The sequence below is a fragment of the Pseudophryne corroboree genome, chromosome 4, assembly GCF_028390025.1.
Source record: "Pseudophryne corroboree isolate aPseCor3 chromosome 4, aPseCor3.hap2, whole genome shotgun sequence".
In the NCBI taxonomy this organism is placed as follows: Eukaryota; Metazoa; Chordata; class Amphibia; order Anura; family Myobatrachidae; genus Pseudophryne; species Pseudophryne corroboree.
Window position 1 is genome coordinate 850,401,935 of NC_086447.1, and position 25,897 is coordinate 850,427,831.

At 47.0% G+C, this 25,897-nt stretch overlaps 1 protein-coding gene across 1 annotated transcript in view; it reads left to right on the forward strand.

Annotated features, from left to right (window-relative positions):
* Positions 1-25,897, forward strand: part of ASB3 (ankyrin repeat and SOCS box containing 3) — a 404,212-nt gene that overhangs the window by 202,808 nt on the left and 175,507 nt on the right. The window lies entirely within an intron of this gene.

Sequence of the window (25,897 nt, forward strand, 5' to 3'; positions counted from 1 at the left end):
TAACATACAAGTTTCTGTATTTAACCACCTGCCTAGCGTGGTCAGATCAAATGTGACCACACCAGGCTGGGCATTCCCTGACATGGTCACATCTGATACGAGCAGTCATAAACGGCCACTGTGCGGCTGCTGGAAGATAATCGTCCAGCAGTCGCCAATATCAGAGGGACCTCCTGGCTCCTCTGCTTCCTTGTTCCCTCCTCCAGTGCCTGCTGTGTAGCTAATGTCTGCTGATCAAGCAGCCAGGCAGCATTCCCCCACCCCGCCGCTGCAGAGATTGGCAGCCGCCGGGGATATATAACAGTTGCAGACTCACCGTCTCTATGTACACCCAGCATGTGCAGAGAGGAGCAGCCACCTGGAAAATGTAAAGTCTGGATGGTCCTATCATCAGTAGACCGATATATCGGTTACCGATGGTCTAAAAATCTATATTTCTCTGACGTCCTAGTGGATGTTGGTAACTCCGTAAGGACCATGGGGAATAGCGGCTCCGCAGGAGACTGGGCACCACTAAGAAAGATTTAGGACTACCTGGTGTGCACTGGCTCCTCCCTCTATGCCCCTCCTCCAGACCTCAGTTAGAATTTTGTGCCCGGCCGAGCTGGATGCACACTAGGGGCTCTCCTGAGCTTCTAGAAAAGAAAGTATATTTTAGGTTTTTTATTTTCAGTGAGATCTGCTGGCAACAGACTCACTGCTACGTGGGACTAAGGGGAGAGAAGCGAACCTACCTGCTTGCAGCTAGCTTGGGCTTCTAGGCTACTGGACACCATTAGCTCCAGAGGGATCAAACACAGGCCCAGCCTCGGTCGTCCGGTCCCGGAGCCGCGCCGCCGTCCCCCTTACAGAGCCAGAAGCAAGAAGACGTTCCTGGAAATCGGCGGCAGAAGACTTCGGTCTTCATCAAGGTAGCGCACAGCACTGCAGCTGTGCGCCATTGCTCCCCATGCACACCACATACTCCGGTCACTGATGGGTGCAGGGCGCTGGGGGGGGGGGGGCGCCCTGGGCTGCAATATGAGTACCTTGCTGGCAAATACCACATAATATAGTCATAAAGACTATATGTGTGTAAAATACCCCTGCCAAATATACATTTAAAAAGCGGGAGAAATCCGCCGGAAAAGGGGCGGGGCTATCTCCCTCGGCACACTGGCGCCATTTTCCCTCACAGCTCCGCTGGAAGGACGCTCCCAAGGCTCTCCCCTGCAGTTTCCAGACTACATAGGGTAAAAAAGAGAGAGGGGGCACTAAATTTAGGCGCATATAATATATATATAGCTGCTATAGGGAAAAATCACTTGTGTAGTGTGTATCCCTGCATTATATAGCGCTCTGGTGTGTGCTGGCATACTCTCTCTCTGTCTCCCCAAAGGACTTTGTGGGGTCCTGTCCTCGTTCAGAGCATTCCCTGTGTGTGTGCGGTGTGTCGGTACGGCTGTGTCGACTTGTTTGATGAGGAGGCTTATGTGGAGGCGGAGCAGGGGCCGATAAATGTGATGTCACCCCCTGCGGGGTCGACACCTGAATGGATGGACATGTGGAAGGAATTACGTGACAGTGTCAACTCCTTACATAAAAGGTTTGACGACATAGCAGATGTGGGACAGCCGGCTTCTCAGCTCGTGCCTGCCCAGGCGTCTCAAAAGCCATCAGGGGCTCTAAAACGCCCGCTACCTCAGATGGCAGACACAGATGTCGACACGGATACTGACTCCAGTGTCGACGATGATGAGACTAGTGTACATTCCAATAGAGCCACCCGTTACATGATTACGGCAATGAAAAATGTGTTGCACATTTCTGATATTACCCCAGGTACCACAAAAAAGGGTATTATGTTTGGGGAGAAAAAACTACCAGTGGTTTTTCCCCCTTCTGATGAATTAAATGAAGTATGTGAAGAAGCGTGGGCTTCCCCCGATAAGAAACTGGTAATTTCTAAAAAGTTACTAATGGCGTACCCTTTCCCGCCAGAGGATAGGTCACGTTGGGAGACATCCCCTAGGGTGGATAAAGCGCTCACACGCCTGTCAAAGAAGGTGGCACTACCGTCTCCGGACACGGCCGCCCTAAAGGAACCTGCTGATAGGAAGCAGGAGGCTATCCTGAAGTCTGTATATACACACTCAGGAATTATACTGAGACCGGCTATTGCTTCAGCATGGATGTGCAGTGCTGCAGCTGCGTGGTCAGATTCCCTGTCGGAAAACATTGATACCCTAGACAGGGACACTATATTGCTAACCGTAGAGCATATTAAAGATGCTGTCTTATACATGAGAGATGCACAGAGGGATATTTGCCGGCTGGCATCTAAAATAAACGCAATGTCCATTTCTGCCAGGAGAGGATTGTGGACTCGGCAGTGGACAGGGGATGCAGATTCTAAAAGGCACATGGAAGTTTTGCCTTACAAGGGTGAGGAGTTGTTTGGGGATGGTCTCTCGGACCTCGTTTCCACAGCAACAGCTGGGAAGTCAGCATTTTTACCCCATGTTCCCTCACAGCCAAAGAAAGCACCGTATTATCAGGTACAGTCCTTTCGGCCCCAGAAAGGCAAGCGGGTTAGAGGCGCGTCCTTTCTGCCCAGAGGCAGAGGTAGAGGGAAAAAGCTGCAACATACAGCCAGTTCCCAGGAAAAAAAGTCCTCCCCCGCTTCCTCTAAGTCCACCGCATGACGCTGGGGCTCCACAGGCGGAGCCAGGTACGGTGGGGGCCCGTCTCAAGAACTTCAGCAACCAGTGGGCTCGTTCACGGGTGGATCCCTGGATTCTACAGGTAGTATTTCAGGGGTACAAGCTGGAATTCGAGACGTCTCCCCCTCGCCGTTTCCTCAAATCTGCCTTGCCGACAGCTCCCCCGGACAGGGAGGCAGTGCTGGAGGCGATTCACAAGCTGTATTCTCAGCAGGTGATAATCAAGGTACCCCTCCTTCAACAAGGACGGGGTTACTATTCCACAATGTTTGTGGTACCGAAACCGGACGGTTCGGTGAGACCCATTTTAAATTTAAAATCTTTGAACACTTATATAAGAAGGTTCAAGTTCAAGATGGATGATTGCAAGCCTGGACGAGGGGGATTACATGGTGTCACTGGACATCAAGGATGCTTACCTGCATGTCCCCATTTACCCTCCTCACCAGGAGTACCTCAGATTTGTGGTACAGGACTGTCATTACCAATTCCAGACGTTGCCGTTTGGTCTGTCCATGGCTCCGAGGTAATGGCCGAAATGATGATACTCCTTCGGAAAAAGGGAGTTTTAATTATCCCGTACTTGGACGATCTCCTTATAAAGGCGAGGTCCAGGGAACAGTTGTTGATCGGAGTAGCACTAGCTCGGGAAGTGCTACAACAGCACGGCTGGATCCTGAATATTCCAAAGTCGCAGCTGGTTCCTACAACGCGTCTACTGTTCCTGGGGATGGTTCTGGACACAGAACAGAAAAAAGTGTTTCTCCCGGAGGAGAAGGCCAAGGAGTTATCGTCTCTAGTCAGAGACCTCCTAAAACCAAAACAGGTGTCAGTGCACCACTGCACGCGAGTCCTGGGAAAGATGGTGGCTTCTTACGAAGCAATTCCATTCGGAAGGTTTCATGCAAGGATCTTTCAGTGGGATCTGTTGGACAAGTGGTCCGGATCGCATCTTCAGATGCATCGGCTGATAACCCTGTCTCCAAGGGCCAGGGTGTCGCTACTGTGGTGGCTGCAGAGTGCTCATCTTCTAAAGGGCCGCAGATTCTGCATACAGGACTGGATCCTGGTGACCACGGATGCCAGCCTTCGAGGTTGGGGGGCAGTCACACAGGGAAGAAACTTCCAAGGACTATGGACAAGTCAGGAGACTTCCCTACACATAAATATTCTGGAACTAAGGGCCATTTACAATGCCCTAAGTCAGGCAAGACCCCTGCTTCAACACCAGCCGGTGCTGATACAGTCAGACAACATCACGGCGGTCGCCCATGTAAATCGTCAGGGCGGCACAAGAAGCAGGATGGCGATGGCAGAAGCCACAAGGATTCTCCGATGGGCGGAAAATCATGTGTTAGCACTGTCAGCAGTGTTCATTCCGGGAGTGGACAACTGGGAAGCAGACTTCCTCAGCAGGCACGACCTCCACCCGGGAGAGTGGGGACTTCATCCAGAAGTCTTCCAAATGATTGTACACCGTTGGGAAAGGCCACAGGTGGACATGATGGCGTCCCGCCTCAACAAAAAGCTAAAAAGATATTGCGCCAGGTCAAGGGACCCTCAGGCGATAGCTGTGGACGCTCTAGTGACACCGTGGGTGTACCAGTCGGTTTATGTGTTCCCTCCTCTGCCTCTCATACCCAAGGTACTGAGAATAATAAGAAGGAGAGGAGTAAGAACTATACTTGTGGTTCCGGATTGGCCAAGAAGAGCTTGGTACCCAGAACTTCAAGAAATGATCTCAGAGGACCCATGGCCTCTGCCGCTCAGACAGGACCTGCTGCAGCAGGGACCCTGTCTGTTCCAAGACTTACCGCGACTGCGTTTGACGGCATGGCGGTTGAACGCCGGATCCTGAAGGAAAAGGGCATTCCGGAGGAAGTCATCCCTACGCTGATTAAAGCTAGGAAGGAGGTGACCGCAAACCATTATCACCGCATATGGCGAAAATATGTTGCGTGGTGTGAGGCCAGAAGGGCCCCAACGGAGGAATTTCAGCTGGGTCGATTTCTGCACTTCCTACAGTCAGGGGTGACTATGGGCCTCAAATTAGGTTCCATTAAGGTCCAGATTTCGTCTCTGTCGATTTTCTTCCAAAAAGAACTGGCTTCACTGCCTAAAGTTCAGATATTTGTTAAAGGAGTGCTGCATATTCAGCCCCCTTTTGTGCCTCCAGTGGCACCTTGGGATCTCAACGTGGTGTTGGATTTCCTTAAGTCACATTGGTTTGAGCCACTTAAAACCGTGGAACTAAAATATCTTACGTGGAAAGTGGTCATGCTGTTGGCCTTGGCTTCGGCCAGGCATGTGTCAGAATTGGCGGCTTTGTCATGTAAAAGCCCTTATCTGATTTTCCATATGGATAGGGCAGAATTGAGGACTCGTCCCCAATTTCTTCCTAAGGTGGTATCTGCTTTTCATTTGAACCAACCTATTGTGGTGCCTGCGGCTACTAAGGACTTGGAGGATTCCAAGTTGCTGGACGTAGTCAGGGCCCTGAAAATCTATGTTTCCAGGACGGCTGGAGTCAGGAAAACTGACTCGCTATTTATCCTGCATGCGCCCAACAAGCTGGGTGCTCCTGCTTCAAAGCAGTCTATTGCTCGCTGGATCTGTAGTACGATTCAAATTGCACATTCTGCGGCTGGACTGCCGCATCCTAAATCTGTAAAAGCCCATTCCACGAGGAAAGTGGGCTCTTCTTGGGCGGCTGCCCGAGGGGTCTCGGCTTTACAACTTTGCCGAGCTGCTACTTGGTCGGGTTCAAACGCGTTTGCTAAGTTCTACAAGTTTGATACCCTGGCTGAGGAGGACCTTGCTTTTGCTCATTCGGTGCTGCAGAGTCATCCGCACTCTCCCGCCCGTTTGGGAGCTTTGGTATATTCCCCATGGTCCTTACGGAGTTCCCAGCATCCACTAGGACGTCCGAGAAAATAAGAATTTACTCACCGGTAATTCTATTTCTCGTAGTCCGTAGTGGATGCTGGGCGCCCATCCCAAGTGCGGATTGTCTGCAATACTTGTATATAGTTATTGCCTAACTAAAGGGTTATTGTTTAGAGCCATCTGTTGAGAGGCTCAGTTATTTTTCATACTGTTAACTGGGTATAGTATCACGAGTTATACGGTGTGATTGGTGTGGCTGGTATGAGTCTTACCCGGGATTCCAAAATCCTTTCCTTATTGTGTCAGCTCTTCCGGGCACAGTATCCTAACTGAGGTCTGGAGGAGGGGCATAGAGGGAGGAGCCAGTGCACACCAGGTAGTCCTAAATCTTTCTTAGTTGTGCCCAGGCTCCTGCGGAGCCGCTATTCCCCATGGTCCTTACGGAGTTCCCAGCATCCACTACGGACTACGAGAAATAGAATTACCGGTGAGTAAATTCTTATTTCTCTAACGTCCTAAGTGGATGCTGGGGACTCCGTAAGGACCATGGGGAATAGCGGCTCCGCAGGAGACTGGGCACATCTAAAGAAAGCTTTAGGACTAACTGGTGTGCACTGGCTCCTCCCCCTATGATCCTCCTCCAAGCCTCAGTTAGATTTCTGTGCCCGACGAGAAGGGTGCACACTAGGGGCTCTCCTGAGCTTCTTAGTGAAAGTTTTAGTTTAGGTTTGTTATTTTCAGTGAGTCCTGCTGGCAACAGGCTCACTGCATCGAGGGACTAAGGGGAGAAGAAGCGAACTCACCTGCGTGCAGAGTGGATTGGGCTTCTTGGCTACTGGACATTAGCTCCAGAGGGACGATCACAGGTCCAGCCTGGATGGGTCCCAGAGCCGCGCCGCCGGCCCCCTTACAGAGCCAGAAGAGCGAAGAGGTCCGGAAAAATCGGCGGCAGAAGACGTTCCTGTCTTCAATAAGGTAGCGCACAGCACTGCAGCTGTGCGCCATTGCTCTCAGCACACTTCATACTCCGGTCACTGAGGGTGCAGGGCGCTGGGGGGGGGGGCGCCCTGAGACGCAATAAAACATTACAGAAATACCTTACATGGCAAAAAATGCATCACATATAGCTCCTGGGCTATATGGATGCATTTAACCCCTGCCAGAATATACAAAAAACCGGGAGATAAGGCCGCCGAAAAGGGGGCGGAGCCTATCTCCTCAGCACACTGGCGCCATTTTCCCTCACAGCTTAGTTGGAGGGAAGCTCCCTGGCTCTTCCCTGCAGACAGAAAGGGTTAAAAAAAGAGAGGGGGGCACTAATTAGGCGCAGTATTAAAACATACAGCAGCTATAAGGGGAAAAAGACTTATATAAGGTTATCCCTGTATATATATAGCGCTCTGGTGTGTGCTGGCATACTCTCCCTCTGTCTCCCCAAAGGGCTAGTGGGGTCCTGTCCTCTATCAGAGCATTCCCTGTGTGTGTGCTGTGTGTCGGTACGTTTGTGTCGACATGTATGAGGAGAAAAATGATGTGGAGACGGAGCAGAGTGTCTGTAACAGTGATGTCACCCCCTAGGGGGTCGACACCTGAGTGGATGTACTGTTGAAAATTACGTGACAGTGTCAGCTCTATATAAAAAAACAGTGGTTGACATGAGACAGCCGGCTACTCAGCTTGTGCCTGTCCAGACGTCTCATAAGCCGTCAGGGGCTCTAAAGCGGCCGTTACCTCAGATGGCAGATACAGACGCCGACACGGATACTGACTCCTGTGTCGACGGTGAAGAGACAACCGTGATTTCCAGTAGGACCACACGTTACATGATTGAGACAATGGAAAATGTTTTTATACATTTCTGATAATACGAGTACCACCAAAAAAAAAAGGGGTATTATGTTCGGTGAGGGAAAAACTACCTGTAGTTTTCCTGAATCTGAGAAATAAAATGAGGTGTGTGATGATGCGTGGGTTTCCCCCCGATAACAATTAATAATTTCTTAAAAAGTATTGGCTGCATACCCTTTCCCGCCAGAGGTTAGGATGCATTGGGAAACACCCCCTAGGGGGGATAAGGCGCTCACACGCTTGTAAGAACAAGGGCTCTACCCTCTCATGAGATGGCCGCCCTTAAGGATCCTGCTGATAGAAAGCAGGAGGGTATCCAAAAAAGGTATTTACACACATACTGGTGTTATACTGCGACCAGCTATCGCCTCAGCCTGGAGGTGCAGTGCTGGGTTGGCATGGTCGGATTCCCTGACTGGAAATATTGATATCCTAGATAAGGATAGTATATTATGGCCTATAGAGCATTTAAAAGATGCATTTCTATATATGCATGATGCACAGCGGAATAATTGCCGACTGGCATCAAGTATAAGTGCGTTGTCCAATTCTACCAGTAAAATGGTCAGGTGATGCGGATTCCAAACGGCATTTGGAAGTATTGCCTTTGAAAGGGGACATTTGGGGTCGGTCTTTTAGACCTGGTGGCCACGGCAACAGCTGGGAAATCCACGTTTGTACCCCAGGTCGCCTCTCAAAATAAGACGCCGTATTATCAGGCGCAGTCCTTTGTTGGCAAGCGGACAAAAGGTTCCTCTTTTCTGCTCGTGACAGAGGGAGAGGAAAAAGGCTGCAGAGATCAGCCAGTTCCCAGGAACAGAAACCCTTTCCCGCCTCTGCCAAGCCCTCAGTATGACGCTAGGGCTTTACAAGCTCAGGCACGGTGGGGGCCCGTTCTCAATGAATTTCAGTGCGCAGTGGGCTCACTCGCAAGTAGACCCCTGGATCCTTCAGGTAATATCTCAGGGGTACATATTGGAATTCGAGACGTCTCCCCCTCGCCGTTTCCAAAAGTCGACTTTACCGACGTCTCCCTCTGACAGGGAGGCAGTTTTGGAAGCCATTCACAAGCTGTATTCCCAGCAGGTGATAATCAAGGTACCCCTCCTGCAACAGGGAACGGGGTATTATTCCACACTATTGTGGTACCGAAGCCAGACGGCTCGGTGAGACCGATTCTAAAATCTAAAATCTTTGAACACTTACATACAGAGGTTCAAATTCAAGATTGAGTCACTCAGAGCAGTGATTGCGAACCTGGAAGAAGGGGACTACATGATGTCTCGGAACATCAAGGATGCTTACCTTCATGTCAAAATTTACCCTTCTCACCAAGGGTACCTCAGGTTATGGTACTGAACTGTCACTATCAGTTCAGACGCTGCCGTATGGATGGTCCACGGCACCCCGGGTCTTTACCAAGGTAATGGACGAAATGATATCCCTTCGAAGGAAGGAAATTTTAGTTATCCCTTACTTGGACGATTCCCTGATAAGGGTAAGATCCAGGGAACAGTTGTAGGTCGGTGTAGCACTATCTCAGGTAGTGTTGCGGCAGCACGATTGGGTTCTCAATATTCCAAAATCGCAGCTGGTTCCGACGACTTGTCTTCTGTTTCCTAGGGATGATCCTGGACACAGTCCAGAAAAAAGGTGTTTCTCCCGGAAGAGAAAGCCAGGGAGTTATCCGAGCTAATCAGGAACCTCCTAAAACCGAACCAAGTCTCAGTGCATCAATGCACAAGGGTTCTGGGAAAAAATGGTGGCTTCCTACGAAGCAATCCCATTCGTTAAATTCCACGCAAGAACTTTCCAGTGGAACCTACTGGACAAATGGTCCGGGTCGCATTTTCAGATGCCTCAGCGGATAACCCTGTCACCAAGGACAAGGGTATCCATCCTGTGGTGGTTGCAGAGTGCTCATCTTCTAGAGGGCCGCAGATTCGGCATTCAGGACTGGGTCCTGGTGACCACGGATGCCAGCCTGCGAGGCTGGGGAGCAGTCACACAGGGAAGGAATATCCAGGGCTTAGGGTCAAGCCTGGATACATCACTTCACATAAATATCCTGAAGCTAAGGGCCATTTACAATGCTCTAAGCTTAGCGAGACCTCTGCTTCAAGGTCAGCCGGTGTTGATCCAGTCGGACAACATCATGGCAGTCACCCACGTAAACAGACAGGGTGGCACAAGAAGCAGGAGGGCAATGGCAGAAGCTGCAAGGATTCTCCGCTGGGCGGAAAATCATGTAATAGCACTGTCAACAGTATTCATTCCGGGAGTGGACAACTGGGAAGCAGACTTCCTCAGCACGACCTCCACCCGGGAGAGTGGGGACTTCACCCAGAAGTCGTCCACATGATTAAAAAACTCGACAGGTATTGCGCCAGGTCAAGAGACCCTCAGGCAATAGTTGTAGACGCTCTGGTAACACCGTGGGTGTACCAGTCAGTGTATGTGTTCCCTCCTCTGCCTCTCATACCCAAGGTACTGAGATTGATAAGATGGAGAGGAGTAAGCACTATATTCGTGACTCCGGATGGGCCAAAAAGGACTTGGTAACCGGAACTTCAAGAGAGGCTCACGGAGGATCTGTGGCCTCTACCTCTAAGAAGGGACCTGCTCCAGCAAGGACCCTGTCTGTTCCAAGACTTACCGCGGCTGCGTTTGACGGCATGGCGGTTGAACACCGGATCCTGAAGGAAAAAAGGCATTCCGGATGAAGTCATCCCTATCCTGATCAAAAGCCAGGAAGGATGTAACCGCAAAAACATTATCACCGCAATTGGCGAAAATATGTTGCGTAGTGCGAGGCCAGTAAGGCCTGATAGGGTATGTTAACCTATTCAGGTCTGATTATGAACTCTCTTCAGTCATCAGTCAGAATGCTGTTCCCCTTAGCAACCGGTTGGAGATCAGTGAATGGAAAGGTGACACAGGATCATTGTGTAACCTAAGCAGTTCATAGTTGATCTGTCTTAGGGGCCATCATGGCTTTATTTTATAGCAAAAGAACAAAGGATTCATGTGTGCCAATACATTTAGCCAATCAAAATACACCATGTATGTCTTGAAAACTGAAACACGTCATTTGTCAAACAATATTATAAATTGCAATTAAAATATATTTATTGCTTTGCGATTATCAGCTTTCCCGGAACATCCTTTCTGGAGGTCAGGACAGGTCAAAATCCTCCCCGATGTTCAGAACTTTTGGCGATATGCTTGACTGGCCTTGGATACATCTGGCGTTATAACAATGAGTAATTTATGCTTTGAAATACAATGTTGCTTATAACATATCTGTGAAGCTTTTAAGGAAACACGAACCTAAAGAAGTGAGGAGCAGTAAATATCTTAGTTAATGTGAAAAAGCTTGAATCAATATATATTTGCCATTTAAAAGGAAGCTCCTACACCATCATTTCCCCTCTTTTTAATTCCACTTTTTCTCCCTATTCTACCTACACTATCTAGGCCTGAAACATTCTCTTTCAGTAAACCAGTCCCCTGGACTTATAGTCCGAACCTTGGGAATTTCCCCTAACAACAATCAAAGGATAAGCAACTTCATTCTTCTGGCTGGAGAGTCACTGTCAGCTTCTTTGAGTGGGATGCATGTAATCAAGTATCACGACCTTTCATCTTAATTTAAGGTAGACATGGTTAGCATCACTTGATATGGACCATCATATCTTGGTTCAAAGGTCTTTCTCACATGTCTCTTTAAATAGACCCAATCTCCTGGATTTAGCTTATGCGTAGCTGATCCTTCTGGGTCTGGAATGGAAGAAAACACTCGGCAATGGAGGTTAGTCAATGTTTTACAGACCTCCTGTACATAACCTGTTAAATCACCATGATTATGTTGTAATTGTTGTGGATAATAACAACCTGTTCTTAGAGCTGACCCAAACAATATTTCATATGGAGTCAGTTTACTAGGTTTCATGGGTGTGGTCCTAATATTGAACAAGACCATAGGTAGGCATTCTGGCCAAGTTCTTTTGGTTTCTGTCATTTTCTGTAGTTTTAGCTTAAGGTCAAAGTTCAGATGTCCCCCCTCCCACTCGCCTGGGGCTGGTAAGGCACATGGAAGGCCTGCTGTACCCCCAAATCTTTCATTATATGCTGCATGACTTCTCCTGTGAAATGTGTACCTCTATCTGATTCTATAACCTCAGGTATCCCAAATCTACATACTACTTCTGCTATCAGTTTCTTTGCAGTGGTTTTTTTCTGTGGCTTTGCTTACTGGCCAAGCTTCGGCCCAGTGACTAAACATGTCCGTTGCTACTAGTACATATTCATATGGACCGCTTGGTGGCAACTGTATATAGTTGATTTGTAGTCTTTCAAATGGGTAAGAGGCTTTGGGTATAGTTCCTAGAGGTGTCTTGGTTCTTTTTCCTGGATTGCTGATTCCACAGATCCAGCATCCTGCTACAAAGTTTGTTGCAGCTTTATTGAAGCCTGGAGCTATCCAATGCTCTTGTACTCTATTCACCGTGGCTTCCTTTGAATGGTGTACTTGTCCATGAGCTACTTGTAACATAGGTGGAAATAGAGCTGCTGGTAGACAGTACTTCAATTCTCTTGACTTCCAAAGTCCATGTTCATCTTCTTCTGCCCCCAATCGTCTCCATTTCTCCTTTTCTCCTTGTGATGCTTGTTGTTGACTAGGCATTTGCTTCACATCTTGAGCCACTAAGACTTGCTCAAGTTCTTTTGATTGTAAGGCAATTCTCTTGGCTTCTGCATCTGCAAATGCATTTCCTTTAGCTTCCATGGTTTGGCTCTTAGTATGTGCTTGTACCTTGATTATTCCAATTCTTTTAGGTAGTTCCAATGCTCTGAAGAGTTCCATAATCAAACTGGCCTGTTTGATGGGTTTTCCGTTTGCACTTTTGAAGTCCCTACTTTTCCATATAACAGCGTAATCTTGGGACACCCCCCCAAGCATAGCGTGAATCCGTATAGATGTTGGCTGTCATATTCTCAGCATGTATGCAGGCTTTGGTCATTGCTATGAGTTCTGCTTCTTGTGCTGACATACTTGGTAGCAATGCTCCAGAGTCTATGACTTCAGTTTCAGTTGTTACTGCATATCCTGTCTTTGGGGATCCATAATATCTTGATCCATCGACAAACAGGTTCATGTCTGGTGTATCTTGGACATTTAGGGAGAGGTAAAGTCTCTAATTCCATGAGGCTAGGCAATCACTTCATATTTGGTAAGTCTGGCTGCAGAAAGATGCTTGCTATTTTCTTGACTTAATATTTCTGTTACAGCGTGAGGTACTTGTATACACAGTGTAATCAGGCAATCCCAATGCTGGGGCTGTTATTATGGTTTGCTTTAGTTGTCTTACTGCTTCTTCAATGGTGTCCCTGTTTAGGCTGAGGGTATCCATTCTCTGCAATAACCAATAAGGCCCAGGAAAGCTCTGATTTCTTTTAATGTTCTTGGGGTTTTTTCTTGAGTTATTGCTTTTGTTCTTTCATCAGTAAGATGCCTTGTTCCTTGAGATATGCAGTGTCCTAAGAAGACAACTTTTTTCTGTACTAGCTGAAGCTTGTCTTTTGACACTCTGCAATCTTCTTCTGCCAAAAAGATGAGTAGTGATACTGTTTCCTTTTTGCACTTCTCTTCTGTCTGTGCAGCAATAAGCAGATCATCGACATATTGAACTAACTGGGTGTCTGTAAAGTGTGGTCTCCATTTCTGCAGGATTAATGCCATTGCCTCTGAGAAATCTGATGGACTGGTGGCTCCCCCTTGGGGTAATCGTGTCCAACCATATTGTTTACCTTCGTGAGTGAATATTAGAAACTTCTGGCTTTCCCATTCATCAGTAGATAATCTGATTTTCCCTCCTTTTGAATCTTGAGATTCAACACCTTTATTGATTAATGTTGGAAAAGGGTTGCTGCGTTGAGGGTAATACATCTTCTGATGGTTACTTGTCGCATTTTGGCAGTGCTACTTCATACATGGTCAGCCTTGCCACTGACAGGTGTTTGGTTCTTGCTTGTTGAAGCTTCTCTGTACCTGCATGTGGACCCTGGATGATAAGTTCATGATTCAGCACTATGCCTGTGCTCTTGTCCTCTTCTAGGACTTCTGATTCATCACTGTCTCTGTGCTCTTATACTCTTCTAGGGCTGTTGCTGCTATCACTGCTCTGATGCCGGTAGGTGCTCTTTGATTACCGCTGTCAAGCTTGCTTAAGTTGTATGCCACTGGTCTTCACCTCAGTCCATGATTTTGCATAAGGACTTCTATATATGGCCTCCTTCTTTAATAGTCAGGTAGTTCTAGGGCTTGAGATGAGGCAACTGCTGTTTCCAACTGTTCAATAACCTAATTCATCTGTTGCTGTATGTAGGATGCGGACCCTCCTCCCTTTCAGTGTTGTCATACAATGCTTGCATGTAGACTGGTGCTAGAGGTATCCGTGTTCTGTAGTGTCCTACTAGGCCCAGGAATGATCATCTGACTTGCTTGACACTAGTTGGCATCTTAGCTTGCAGTCTGAATCTTTTCCTTTTCACTTTTGTTAGATGTCTGGTACCTTGAGTGTCCTAGGAAGATTAACTCTTGCTTGACTAGCTGCAATTTCTCCTTCTGAGGCTCTGCAGTCTTGGTCTTCCAGAAACTTCACTAAGGACACTGCCCCTTCTTGGTACTTCTTTTGGTGGTGGTGGCAATCAACAGTTCATTCACATCCTGTATTTAGCTGTGTGTTTTGTGGATAAATCACTTGGTGATATAGCCCCTCCACAAAGCTATCCTGGTCCAGTAGTATTGCTTCCTTTCTTCTACAACTGGTACTGCGGGAATGAGCCAATACTGAACTTCTGTTTTAACTTGCTTCTAAATGGCTTTTTGTTCTTTCCTTTGATAAGTTGCTGGAAAGTTAAACTTCTGCTGGTGTGTACTGTATTCTCCTTGGATAAGCTTTAGTACATTGTGCTTCAGCAAAGTCACTGGACATGTACTCCAAGGTCAAGAATTGGGCTGGTATTGGTGACTGCATTTCTCTCATCTCCTGTCCTTTTAAGTATTTCTGATATCATCAGTTCTTGTGGTATCTCCCTCTGCTGTCTTCTGCGTGTGCCGGCTCCAGCATTCATTAGGCACAAACGTATTTCTCCAGTGGGCAAGGTGACTGTAATCATACCTTCTGCTGTTTCTTCTGGAGACATTATGTTCACTGGGGAGTACCTGAAGAAGCTTTTACTTCATATTGGCAGAAGAAGCATCATTCATTTGTCTTCTGGAACTTTTTTCTGTCTTGTTCCTTATTATTTGTTTTAAACCCCGGAGCTTTTGTTGCTTTAAATCATGGCATTATCTCTGTAATCTTGCCAGGTAGTACTGACCACTTGTCAGATGTCTTTCTTTGTCCTTCTTAAAGCAGACTTCCTTTAGTCTCCAAACTTTCATGCAACCTTCATATTGTTTCTCAACTTTTCTTTTTCCAATCACCTCTCTTTATGATTCATTCATTATTCTTCATACTTTGTCCTTTCTTCACTTGCATATTCTTTCTCACTGCTGCTGGCATGTCATTTTCTTAGTCCAAGTCCACCCAGGCTGGTGTTTAACATAATGATGTTTATGCTGGGAGTTGTTGTTCCTCTTTGTCTTACTTTTCCTGTGAGAGATAGACTTGTATAGCAGTTTGTATTTCAGGTTACATCTTTGCTTTCTTGCAAGGGTAGGGCTTAACCTCCCAATCCAGTCGTTGCAATGGCTTGATCTGTAAGTAAACGTAGAGGAATCTGGTTGTGCATAAAAACAGCTCTTGAAACCCTTGGGTCTCCTGTGGGTAAAGTGACTTTTATCGAACTGCCAGTGGTGACTGAGTACACTGTTGTCGACACAGGAGTTGCACACCTTCATATTCTATCATCTTGTGTGTCGTATAGTGACTTTATCATAGTAAGTTCTGATGGACTCAGTCTTTTCCTGTTTCAAGTCTGGGGCTGCTGGTGCCCTGAGTGTCTGTGCATGACACCATCTCTTAAGTCTTGTCATGTACATCTTTCCACTTTCAAACGTTGTTCTATTTTTCTCTGTCGGAACGTCCGTTATGGCTGGGCAATCATCTACTGCATCTGCTTTTAACATGGTGCTTACTGTTTGGGCAGTTGCTGGTCCTAGTATAGCCTCACACAACTGGTGGTAGTCGACCCATGCCGGTGTCCATATGGTTTGAATTCTTTCCATATAGGCATAAACTGCTGTTGGGTTTTTTTTTTTTCTAGGATCTGGGGACTCTGCAACTATATTTGCGAGGTCATTGCCATACCATGGTTTGTGGTGTTGGCTCTGTACGATGTATGGTTCGTTCGTCCTGGCTGCATTATCTGGGTTGCGTATTCTCTGTACTTGTGCTGGATACAGAGAAACAGGCAATGATGACCGTCTTTCAGTATTTCTAGTCGCATAGATATCTTGGCATGGTGGTTCATGGTGTGAAATCCAGTTTCCACAATTTGGGCAATGTTCATATCCTTCTGGAACGCAAAACTGACATACCGGACACAATCTTTCTGGAAAATATGTCAGTTTATTCTGTACATTATGCACCCGGGCATGAAAAGCTGTAGAGGCTGTGTCTTGACCCCTTGCTTTTCCTCTTCACCTGATTTGCACCCTTTCGCCTATAGTTCCTGATTGTGGACAATTGTTTACTGGACTCAGCTTGATTCCAGGTGTCTACCACTCGTTTAAACATGAGGGAAGCATTAGGTGGCTAGTTTCTTTGGTTGGTCTTGTTGGGGTTTCTTGTGATAAAGTATCAGGACACTGGGGCATACTCTGTACACATAGCTCAGGTAAATCATTCGGATTTTCAACCACAGATCCTTCTAAGATAGGGCTGATTATTCGTCACTCTTTTCCTTGCTCGTCTCTTTTTAATTTCACTGTTAGTGAGCTTGTAGGTAATTTCATTCTGTTCATACTATGGGTACCTTGGTGTGCATGCATGTCTGGGTATAGGGGTGGGGTATAGTGTGCAGGTGCTGTTGCTGCAATTACAGGCAGTGAGTTTAACGCTGGTTGTGGTGCTATTGAGTACTCTGGTACAATGGGGAAATCATTTTCCTCATCTCTTCTTCTATTCTCTGCTCCTAATTCTTTTGCTACTGTGATCCAGATGGATGCTTGATCTCTACTATTATGCTTAATTATCCAAGGTCAAGTGTCCCCTCTGACGGGAAGCCTGCTCTTTTGAAATTCCTTTCAGAGATTTATTACCCTCCCTGTTATTAACAATATCCACGGGTTTGTCGGGCCCTGACATCTTTACAGACCGCGCTCCCATGCCTGGGTGAACGTGCGCGGAACCCCTCCTGATGTGGTATTTTAATAACTCCTTTTGAGGGACTTAAAATCTCCTTTTAAAGAATCTCTACCTAAAGAGCTTCTTCAATCCGTCTGTGGACAAATGACTGGGGTTGTCCCATTTCTCTACTTTTGTTACAGGAGGCAAATTTTTCTAGGTCAAGTGTCCCCTCTGACGGGAAGCCTGCTCTTTTGAAATTCCTTTCAGAGATTTATTACCCTCCCTGTTATTAACAATATCCACGGGTTTGAACGCATCCTGATGTGGTATTTTAGTAACTCCTTATGAGGGAATTAAAATCTCCTTTTAAAGAATCTCTACCTAAAGAGCTTCTTCAATCCGTCTGTGGACAAATGACTGGGGTTGTCTCTAGGTCAAGTGTCCCCTCTGACGGGAAGCCTGCTCTTTTGAAAATTTTCCTAAAGAGCTTCTTCAATCCGTCTGTGGACAAATGACTGGGGTTGTAGTGTTGCCCCTTCCTCCCTGCTTTTGTGGAAGATCTGTTAGTACTGCTCCCCAAGTGAGACCTGCATAATAGATTATTTCTTCTTGATCACTGAGATGCGTCCCTAATATTATTGTTAAGTTACTCCAAGGGTCTATCCCCCTGCCTATATGGAGTCCTGCTTGTATCAGTATCCCTGTTGTAGTTTAATGCTTGTTTCTCTTCAGAAAGTAACAGCTAACACCGGGGACTGCTTGGATGTGAGAAATACCTATCAGTGTGTGTAGGAGAATCTAGTTTCATTATTCAGCAGACAACCCGACTCCCCCCCACCTTTTCAAAAGCATATTGACAGAGTACATATAACAGTGCAAGGATACAAAAACAAAGATGACAGTAAATCCTATATCTGTTATCTGCGTGCACGGCAGCTGTTTGAGGCTGCACGGGCACATGGGTCTTAGACCTGGGATTATGTGGTTCCTAGGCCAATAGGTTATGATGTTAAATCAATCATTCTTAATGTAATGTTCCAACAATTCTCTTTTTAAAATGACAACCTTTTGTAAAATAAAATTCATCATCATTTTCCACATAACCAAATGAGACTTCAGTGCTTGTAATTGCCAGCAATCTTGGTGCTACAGACCCTTTGTATTTTCTTAACACAACAACACAGGTACAAGATTTGCATACACCTCTTTGGTTATTTATCAATTCAAACTGGTTATCAGCATTAGAACATATCTTGGCCATGCGCCACCTTTATAAAACGGCTCTATTTTCTTAATAAACATGCATTAGTACTTGCACAATTTAAAAGTTTTCTGCATACTTGATTAATTCCCCCTGTGCACTTGTGACAAATTATCTGAAATTATTTACCCACAATTCAACAATATAACATAATTCAACAATATAACATACTTCAACAATATAACATACATCATGGTACCTTAAAAAAAGTTCTTCTGACTGACGCTGGGCTCTTTAAGATATTCTCTGACCTTCTCGACTGGACTTCCCCTTGATTTACACAGGAAGCGCTGAGTTCAAGTGAGCAGGTAGAAATCTACACAATAAATCTCACTTACCGGTTTTTTTTGTTATCAGCGGTTCCTGAAAGATCAGAGGATTTATTGCCAGTGGAGGAGATACTGGAATATCCCGGACGAGATCCCCAAAATGATAGGGTATGTTAACCTATTCAGGTCTGATTATGAACTCTCTTCAGTCATCAGTCAGAATGCTGTTCCCCTTAGCAACCGGTTGGAGATCAGTGAATGGAAAGGTGACACAGGATCATTGTGTAACCTAAGCAGTTCATAGTTGATCTGTCTTAGGGGCCATCATGGCTTTATTTTATAGCAAAAGAACAAAGGATTCATGTGTGCCAATACATTTAGCCAATCAAAATACACCATGTATGTCTTGAAAACTGAAACACGTCATTTGTCAAACAATATTATAAATTGCAATTAAAATATATTTATTGCTTTGCGATTATCAGCTTTCCCGGAACATCCTTTCTGGAGGTCAGGACAGGTCAAAATCCTCCCCGATGTTCAGAACTTTTGGCGATATGCTTGACTGGCCTTGGATACATCTGGCGTTATAACAATGAGTAATTCATGCTTTGAAATACAATGTTGCTTATAACATATCTGTGAAGCTTTTAAGGAAACACGAACCTAAAGAAGTGAGGAGCAGTAAATATCTTAGTTAATGTGAAAAAGCTTGAATCAATATATATTTGCCATTTAAAAGGAAGCTCCTACACCATCAGGCCCGACGGAGGAAATTCAACTGGGTCGATTCCTACATTTCCTGCAAACAGGAGTGTCTATGGGCCTGAAATTGGGGTCCATTAAGGTTCAGATTTCGGCCCTGTCAATTTTCTTCCAAAAAAGAACTAGCTTCAGTCCCTGAAGTTTAGACGTTTGTAAAAGGGGTACTGCATATACAGCCTCCTTTTGTGCCTCCAGTGGCAATTTGGGATCTCAATGTAGTTTGGGTTCCAAAAGTCACATTGGTTTGAACCACTTAAATCTGTGGAGTTAAAATATCTCACATGGAAAGTGGTCATGCTGTTGGCCCTGGCCTGGGCCAGGCGCGTGTCAGGATTGGCGGCTTTATCCTGTAAAAGCCCTTATCTGATTTCCCATTCGGACAGGGCGGAATTGAGGACTCGTCCTCAGTTTCTCCCTAAGGTGGTTCCAGCGTTTTCACCTGAACCAACCTATTGTGGTGCCTGCGGCTACTAGGGACTTGGAGGAATCCAAGTTGCTGGATGTTGTCAAGGCCCTGAAAATATGTTCCAGGACGGCTGGAGTCAGGAAATCTGACTCGCTGTTTATCCTGTATGCACCCAACATGCTGGGTGCTCCTGCTTCTAAGCAGACTATTGCTCGTTGGATTTGTAGTACAATTCAGCTTGCACATTCTGTGGCAGGCCTGCCACAGCTAAAATCTGTAAAAGCCCGTTCCACAAGGAAAGTGGGCTCATCTTGGGCGGCTGCCCAAGGGGTCTCGGCTTTACAACTTTGCCGAGCAGCTACTTGGTCAGGGGCAAACACGTTTGCTAAATTCTACAAATTTGATACCCTGGCTGAGGAGGACCTGGAGTTCTCTCATTCGGTATTGCAGAGTCAAACGCATTCTCCCGCCCGTTTGGGAGCTTTGGTATAATCCCCATGGTCCTTACGGAGTCCCCAGCATCCACTTAGGACGTTAGAGAAAGTAAGAATTTACTTACCGATAATTCTATTTCTCGTAGTCCGTAGTGGATGCTGGGCGCCCATCCCAAGTGCGGATTGTCTGCAATACTTGTACATAGTTATTGTTACAAAAATCGGGTTATTATTGTTGGGAGCCATCTTTTCAGAGGCTCCTCTGTTATCATACTGTTAACTGGGTTCAGATCACAAGTTATACGGTGTGATTGGTGTGGCTGGTATGAGTCTTACCCGGGATTCAAAATCCTTCCTTATTGTGTACGCTCGTCCGGGCACAGTTTCCTAACTGAGGCTTGGAGGAGGGTCATAGGGGGAGGAGCCAGTGCACACCAGTTAGTCCTAAAGCTTTCTTTAGATGTGCCCAGTCTCCTGCGGAGCCGCTATTCCCCATGGTCCTTACGGAGTCCCCAGCATCCACTACGGACTACGAGAAATAGAATTATCGGTAAGTAAATTCTTATTTTTTAAGTGTTAAAAAAAACAATAATAATAATTTTAATATAAAATATTGCAGAATAAGTTTTTAAATAGATGTTCTTAACCTAATTCAATCATAACAGTAATCTGACAATTTTTGATTATTTTTGAAAAAATATTACCCAGTTAAGTGGTGTAAAGAGCTAATAGAGACATACACAGATAATGTTTGTGGTAAGGTTTTAAATATAAAAACTCAAATACTTTGACAGACCTTGTGATTGTCTGACTGTGTATTTTACCTCTTAGGTTTTATGTTAGTCATTTCCCACGTGTATTTGTGATTATTTTTCTCTAATGTCCTAGAGGATGCTGGGGACTCCGTAAGGACCATGGGGAATAGACGGGCTCCGCAGGAGATAGGGCACTTTAAGAAAGACTTTAGGATTCTGGGTGTGCACTGGCTCCTCCCTCTATGCCCCTCCTCCAGACCTCAGTCAGGGAAACTGTGCCTAGAGGAGATGGACAGTACGAGGAAAGGATTTTGTTAATCCAAGGGCAAGATTCATACCAGCCACACCAATCACACCGTATAACTTGTGATAAACTACCCAGTTAACAGTATGAACAACAACATAGCCTCGGTTCAACCGATTAACCAACACATAACCCTTATGTCAGCAATACCTATATACAAGTTTTAGACTGTGCCCAGAGGAGAATGGGTGCACTGCAGGGAGCTCTCCTGAGTTTCCTGCTTAGAAAGCTTTTTTGTTAGGATTTTTTCTCTTTCTCTGGGAGCACTGCTGGCAACAGGCTCCCTGCATCGAGGGACTGAGGAGAGAGGAGCAGACCTACTTAAATGTTAGGCTCTGCTTCCTCAGCTACTGGACACCATTAGCTCCAGAGGGAATGAACACAGGTTCGTCCTGGGCGTTCACCCCAGAGCCGCGCCGCCGTTCTCCTCACAGAGCCAGAAGAAACGAAGACAAAAGACGTCTCAGGCAGCAGAAGCCTTCGGTGCTTCACAGAGGTAACGCACAGCACTGCAGCTGTGCGTCATTGCTCCGCTACACCTCACACACTCCGGTCACTGTAAGGGTGCAGGGCGCAGGGGGGGCTCCCTGGGCAGCAATAAAACACCTCTCCTATGGCAAAAGTCTATATACATGTACAGGTGGGCACTGTACATGTATATAAAAGAGCCCCCGCCATTTTTTAATAAGTTTGAGCGTGATAGAAGCCCGCCGCCGAGGGGGCGGGGCTTCACCCTCAGCACTCACCAGCGCCATTTTCTCTACACAGCACCGCTGAGAGGAAGCTCCCCGGACTCTCCCCTGCTTGACACACGGTGAAAGGGGATTTTAAAGTAGAGGGGGGGCACATTATTGGCGTTTATACACTACAGCAGCGCTACTGGGTAAACATTCTGTGTTTTTCTCCAGGGACATATAGCGCTGGGGTGTGTGCTGGTATACTCTCTCTCTGTCTCTCCAAGGGGCCTCAGGGGATACCTGTCTTCAGAAAAGAGATTCCCTGTGTGTGTGTGAAGTGTGTCGGTACGTGTGTGTCGACATGTTTGACGAGGAAGGCTCACCTAAGGAGGAGGGGGAGTGCATGATGGTCAGGTCGGCAACGCCGACACCGGACTGGGTGGATATGTGGAATGTCTTGAATGCAAATGTAAATTTACTGCATAAACGATTAGACAAGGCTTAAGCTAGGGATCAGTCAGGTAGTCAGACCATGCCTGTCCCTGTGGCACCAGGACCTTCGGGGTCTCAAAAATGCACCATATCCCAGATCACTGACACAGATACCGACACAGAGACTGACTCTAGTGTCGACTATGAGGATGCAAAATTACAGCCAAAGGTGGCGAAAGGTATTCGTTACATGATTATTGCCATTAAAGAGGCTTTGCATATCACTGAGGAACCCCCTGTCCCTGACACGAGGGTACACATGTATAAAGGGAAAAAGCCTGAGGTCACTTTTCCGTCCTCATTTGAACTAAGCGACTTGTGCGAAAAGGCTTGGGAATCTCCAGATAGGAGACTACAAGTTCCCAAAAGGATTCTTATGGCGTATCCCTTTCCACAAAAGGACAGGATACGATGGGAATCTTCGCCGAAGGTAGACAAGGCGCTGACACGCTTATCCAAGAAGGTGGCACTGCCTTCTCAGGATACAGCTTCCCTCAAGGATCCTGCTGATCGTAAGCAGGAGGTTACCATGAAACACATTTACACACATTCCGGTACTATCATTAGACCGGCTATGGCATCGGCCTGGGTGTGTAGTGCTATCGCAGCATGGACAGATTCCTTATCTACGGAACTTGAAACCCTAGATAAGGATTCCATTCATTTCTAATGACCCTAGAGCATATCAAAGATGCTGCTTTGTATATGAGGGATGCTCAAAGAGACATTTGTTTACTAAGCTCCAGAATAAATGCTATGTCTAATTCTGCTAGGCGACTCCTGTGGACCCGACAGTGGACGGGGGATGCCGACTCAAAGCGGCATATGGAGTCGTTGCCTTACAAGGGGGAGGAGTTGTTTGGAGAAGGCCTCTCGGACCTGGTCTCTACTGCTACGGCCGGTAAATCGAATTTCTTACCTTATGTCCCCCCGCAGCATACTAAAAAGGCACCTCATTATCAAATGCAGTCCTTTCGTTCCAATAGAATCAAGAAGGTACGGGGATCGTCCTTCCTTGCCAGAGGAAAAGGCAAGGGAAAAAAGCTGCATGCAGCTAGTTCCCAGGAGCAGAAGTCCTCCCCTACATCTGCAAAGTCCACCGCATGACGCTGAGGCGTCCCGGGGGGAGTCAGCTCAAGTGAGGGCGCGTCTTCGATTTTTCAGCCAGGTGTGGGTTCACTCACAGGTGGATCCCTGGGCTAAAGAGATTGTTTCTCAGGGATACAGGCTGGAATTTGAAGACGTGCCTCCTCGCCGGTTTTTCAAATCGGCTCTGCCAGCTTCCCCGTCAGAGAGGGAGTTAGTGTTGACTGCGATTCAAAAATTGTATCTTCAGCAGGTGATAGTCAAAGTTCCTCTTCTCCAGCAAGGAAAGGGGTATTACTCAACCCTGTTTGTGATCCCGAAACCGGACGGTTCGGTCAGGCCCATTTTGAATCTAAAATCCCTGAACTTGTACTTGAAAAAGTTCAAGTTCAAGATGGAATCGCTCAGAGCGGTCATCGCCAGCCTGGAGGGGGGGGGATTGGATGGTGTCCCTGGACATAAAGGATGCATACCTTCATGTTCCGATTTTCCCTCCTCATCAGGCGTTCCTGAGATTTGCAGTACAGGACTGTCATTACCAATTTCAGACGTTGCCGTTTGGGCTTTCCACAGCCCCGAGAATTTTCACCAAGATAATGGCGGAAATGATGGTGCTCCTGCGCAAGCAGGGGGTCACAATTATCCCATACTTGGACGATCTCCTCATAAAGGCGAGATCTCGGGAGAAGTTGCTGGACAGCGTGTCGCTGTCGGTGAGGATGTTGCAGGGGCACGGCTGGATTCTCAATTTACCGAAGTCCCAGCTAGTCCCTACAACACGCCTGACCTTTCTGGGTCTGATTCTAGACACAGACCAGAAAAAGGGTTTTCTTACGATGGAAAAGGCTCAGGAGCTCATGGCCCTGGTCAGGAACCTATTAAAGCTTAAAACGGTTTCAGTGCATCATTGCACACGTGTCCTGGGGAAGATGGTGGCATCGTACAAGGCCATCCCCTTCGGCAGGTTCCATGCGAGGACCTTTCAATGGGATCTACTGGACAAATGGTCCGGGTCCCATTTACAAATGCATCAAAGGATCAGCCTGTCTCCCAGAGCCAGGGTATCTCTCCTGTGGTGGCTGCACAGTGCTCACCTCCTAGAAGGCCGCAGGTTCGGAATTCAGGACTGGATCCTGGTGACCACGGACGCAAGCCTCCGAGGTTGGGAAGCGGTCACACTGGGAAGAAATTTCCAAGGTCTCTGGTCAAATCTGGAGACTGGTCTCCACATCAACGTCCTGGAGTTGAGGGCCATATACAACGCCCTACGCCAAGCGGAGGCATTGCTTCGGGACAAACCGGTTCTGATTCAGTCAGACAATGTCACGGCAGTGGCTCATGTAAACTGCCAAGGCGGCACAAGGAGCAGAGTGGCCATGGCAGAAGCGACCAGGATTCTTCGCTGAGCGGAAGGCCATGTAAGCGCCCTATCAGCAGTATTCATCCCGGGGGTGGACAACTGGGAAGCGGACTTCCTCAGCAGACACGACCTGCATCCGGGAGAGTGGGGACTTCATCCAGAAGTCTTCGCACAGATCGTGGGTCGGTGTGGACTGCCTCAGATAGACATGATGGCGTCCCGTCTCAACAAAAAGCTAAAGCGGTATTGCGCCAGGTCCAGGGACCCTCAGGCGGTAGCGGTAGACGCTCTAGTGACACCTTGGGTGTTCAGATCGGTCTATGTGTTCCCTCCTCTACCTCTCATACCCAAGGTGTTGAGAATAATAAGGCTAAGAGGAGTCAGAACGATCCTCATTGTTCCGGATTGGCCACGAAGGACTTGGTATCCGGATCTGCAAGAGTTGCTCACAGAAGATCCGTGGCCTCTTCCCCTAAGGCAGGATCTGCTGCAGCAGGGGCCCTGTCTGTTCCAAGACTTACCGCGGCTGCGTTTGACGGCATGGCGGTTGAACGCCGGATCCTAGCAGAAAAAGGTATTCCAGAGGAAGTCATTCCTACCCTGATCAAGGCTAGGAAGGACGTGACATTGAAACATTATCACCGTATATGGCGAAAATATGTGTCTTGGTGTGAGGCCAGAACTGCTCCTACGGAGGAGTTCCATTTGGGCCGTCTGCTTCACTTCCTGCAAACGGGAGTGAATTTGGGCCTAAAATTAGGGTCCATAAAGGTCCAAATTTCGGCCTTATCCATTTTCTTCCAAAAAGAATTGGCTTCTCTTCCTGAAGTACAGACATTTGTGAAGGGGGTACTGCATATTCAGCCTCGCTTTGTACCTCCAGTGGCACCTTGGGATCTTAACGTGGTATTAAGTTTCCTCAAGTTACCTTGGTTTGAACCACTCAAGACGGTGGAATTTAAATATCTCACTTGGAAAGTGGTTATGTTATTGGCCTTGGCTTCTGCAAGGCGTGTTTCGGAATTGGCGGCTTTGTCGTATAAAAGCCCCTACCTGGTTTTTCATGTGGATAGGGCAGAATTGAGGACTTGTCCTCAATTTCTGCCAAAGGTGGTCTCATCTTTTCATATGAACCAACCTATTGTCGTGCCTGTGGCTACGCGGGACTTGGGGGATTCCGAGTCCCTGAATGTGGTCAGGGCTTTGAAGATTTATGTGTCCAGAACAGCTAGGATCAGGAAGACTGAAGCTCTGTTTGTTCTGTATGCGGCCAACAAGGTTGGCGCTCCTGCTTCAAAGCAGACTATTGCTCGCTGGATCTGTAACACGATTCAGCAGGCGCTTTCTACGGCA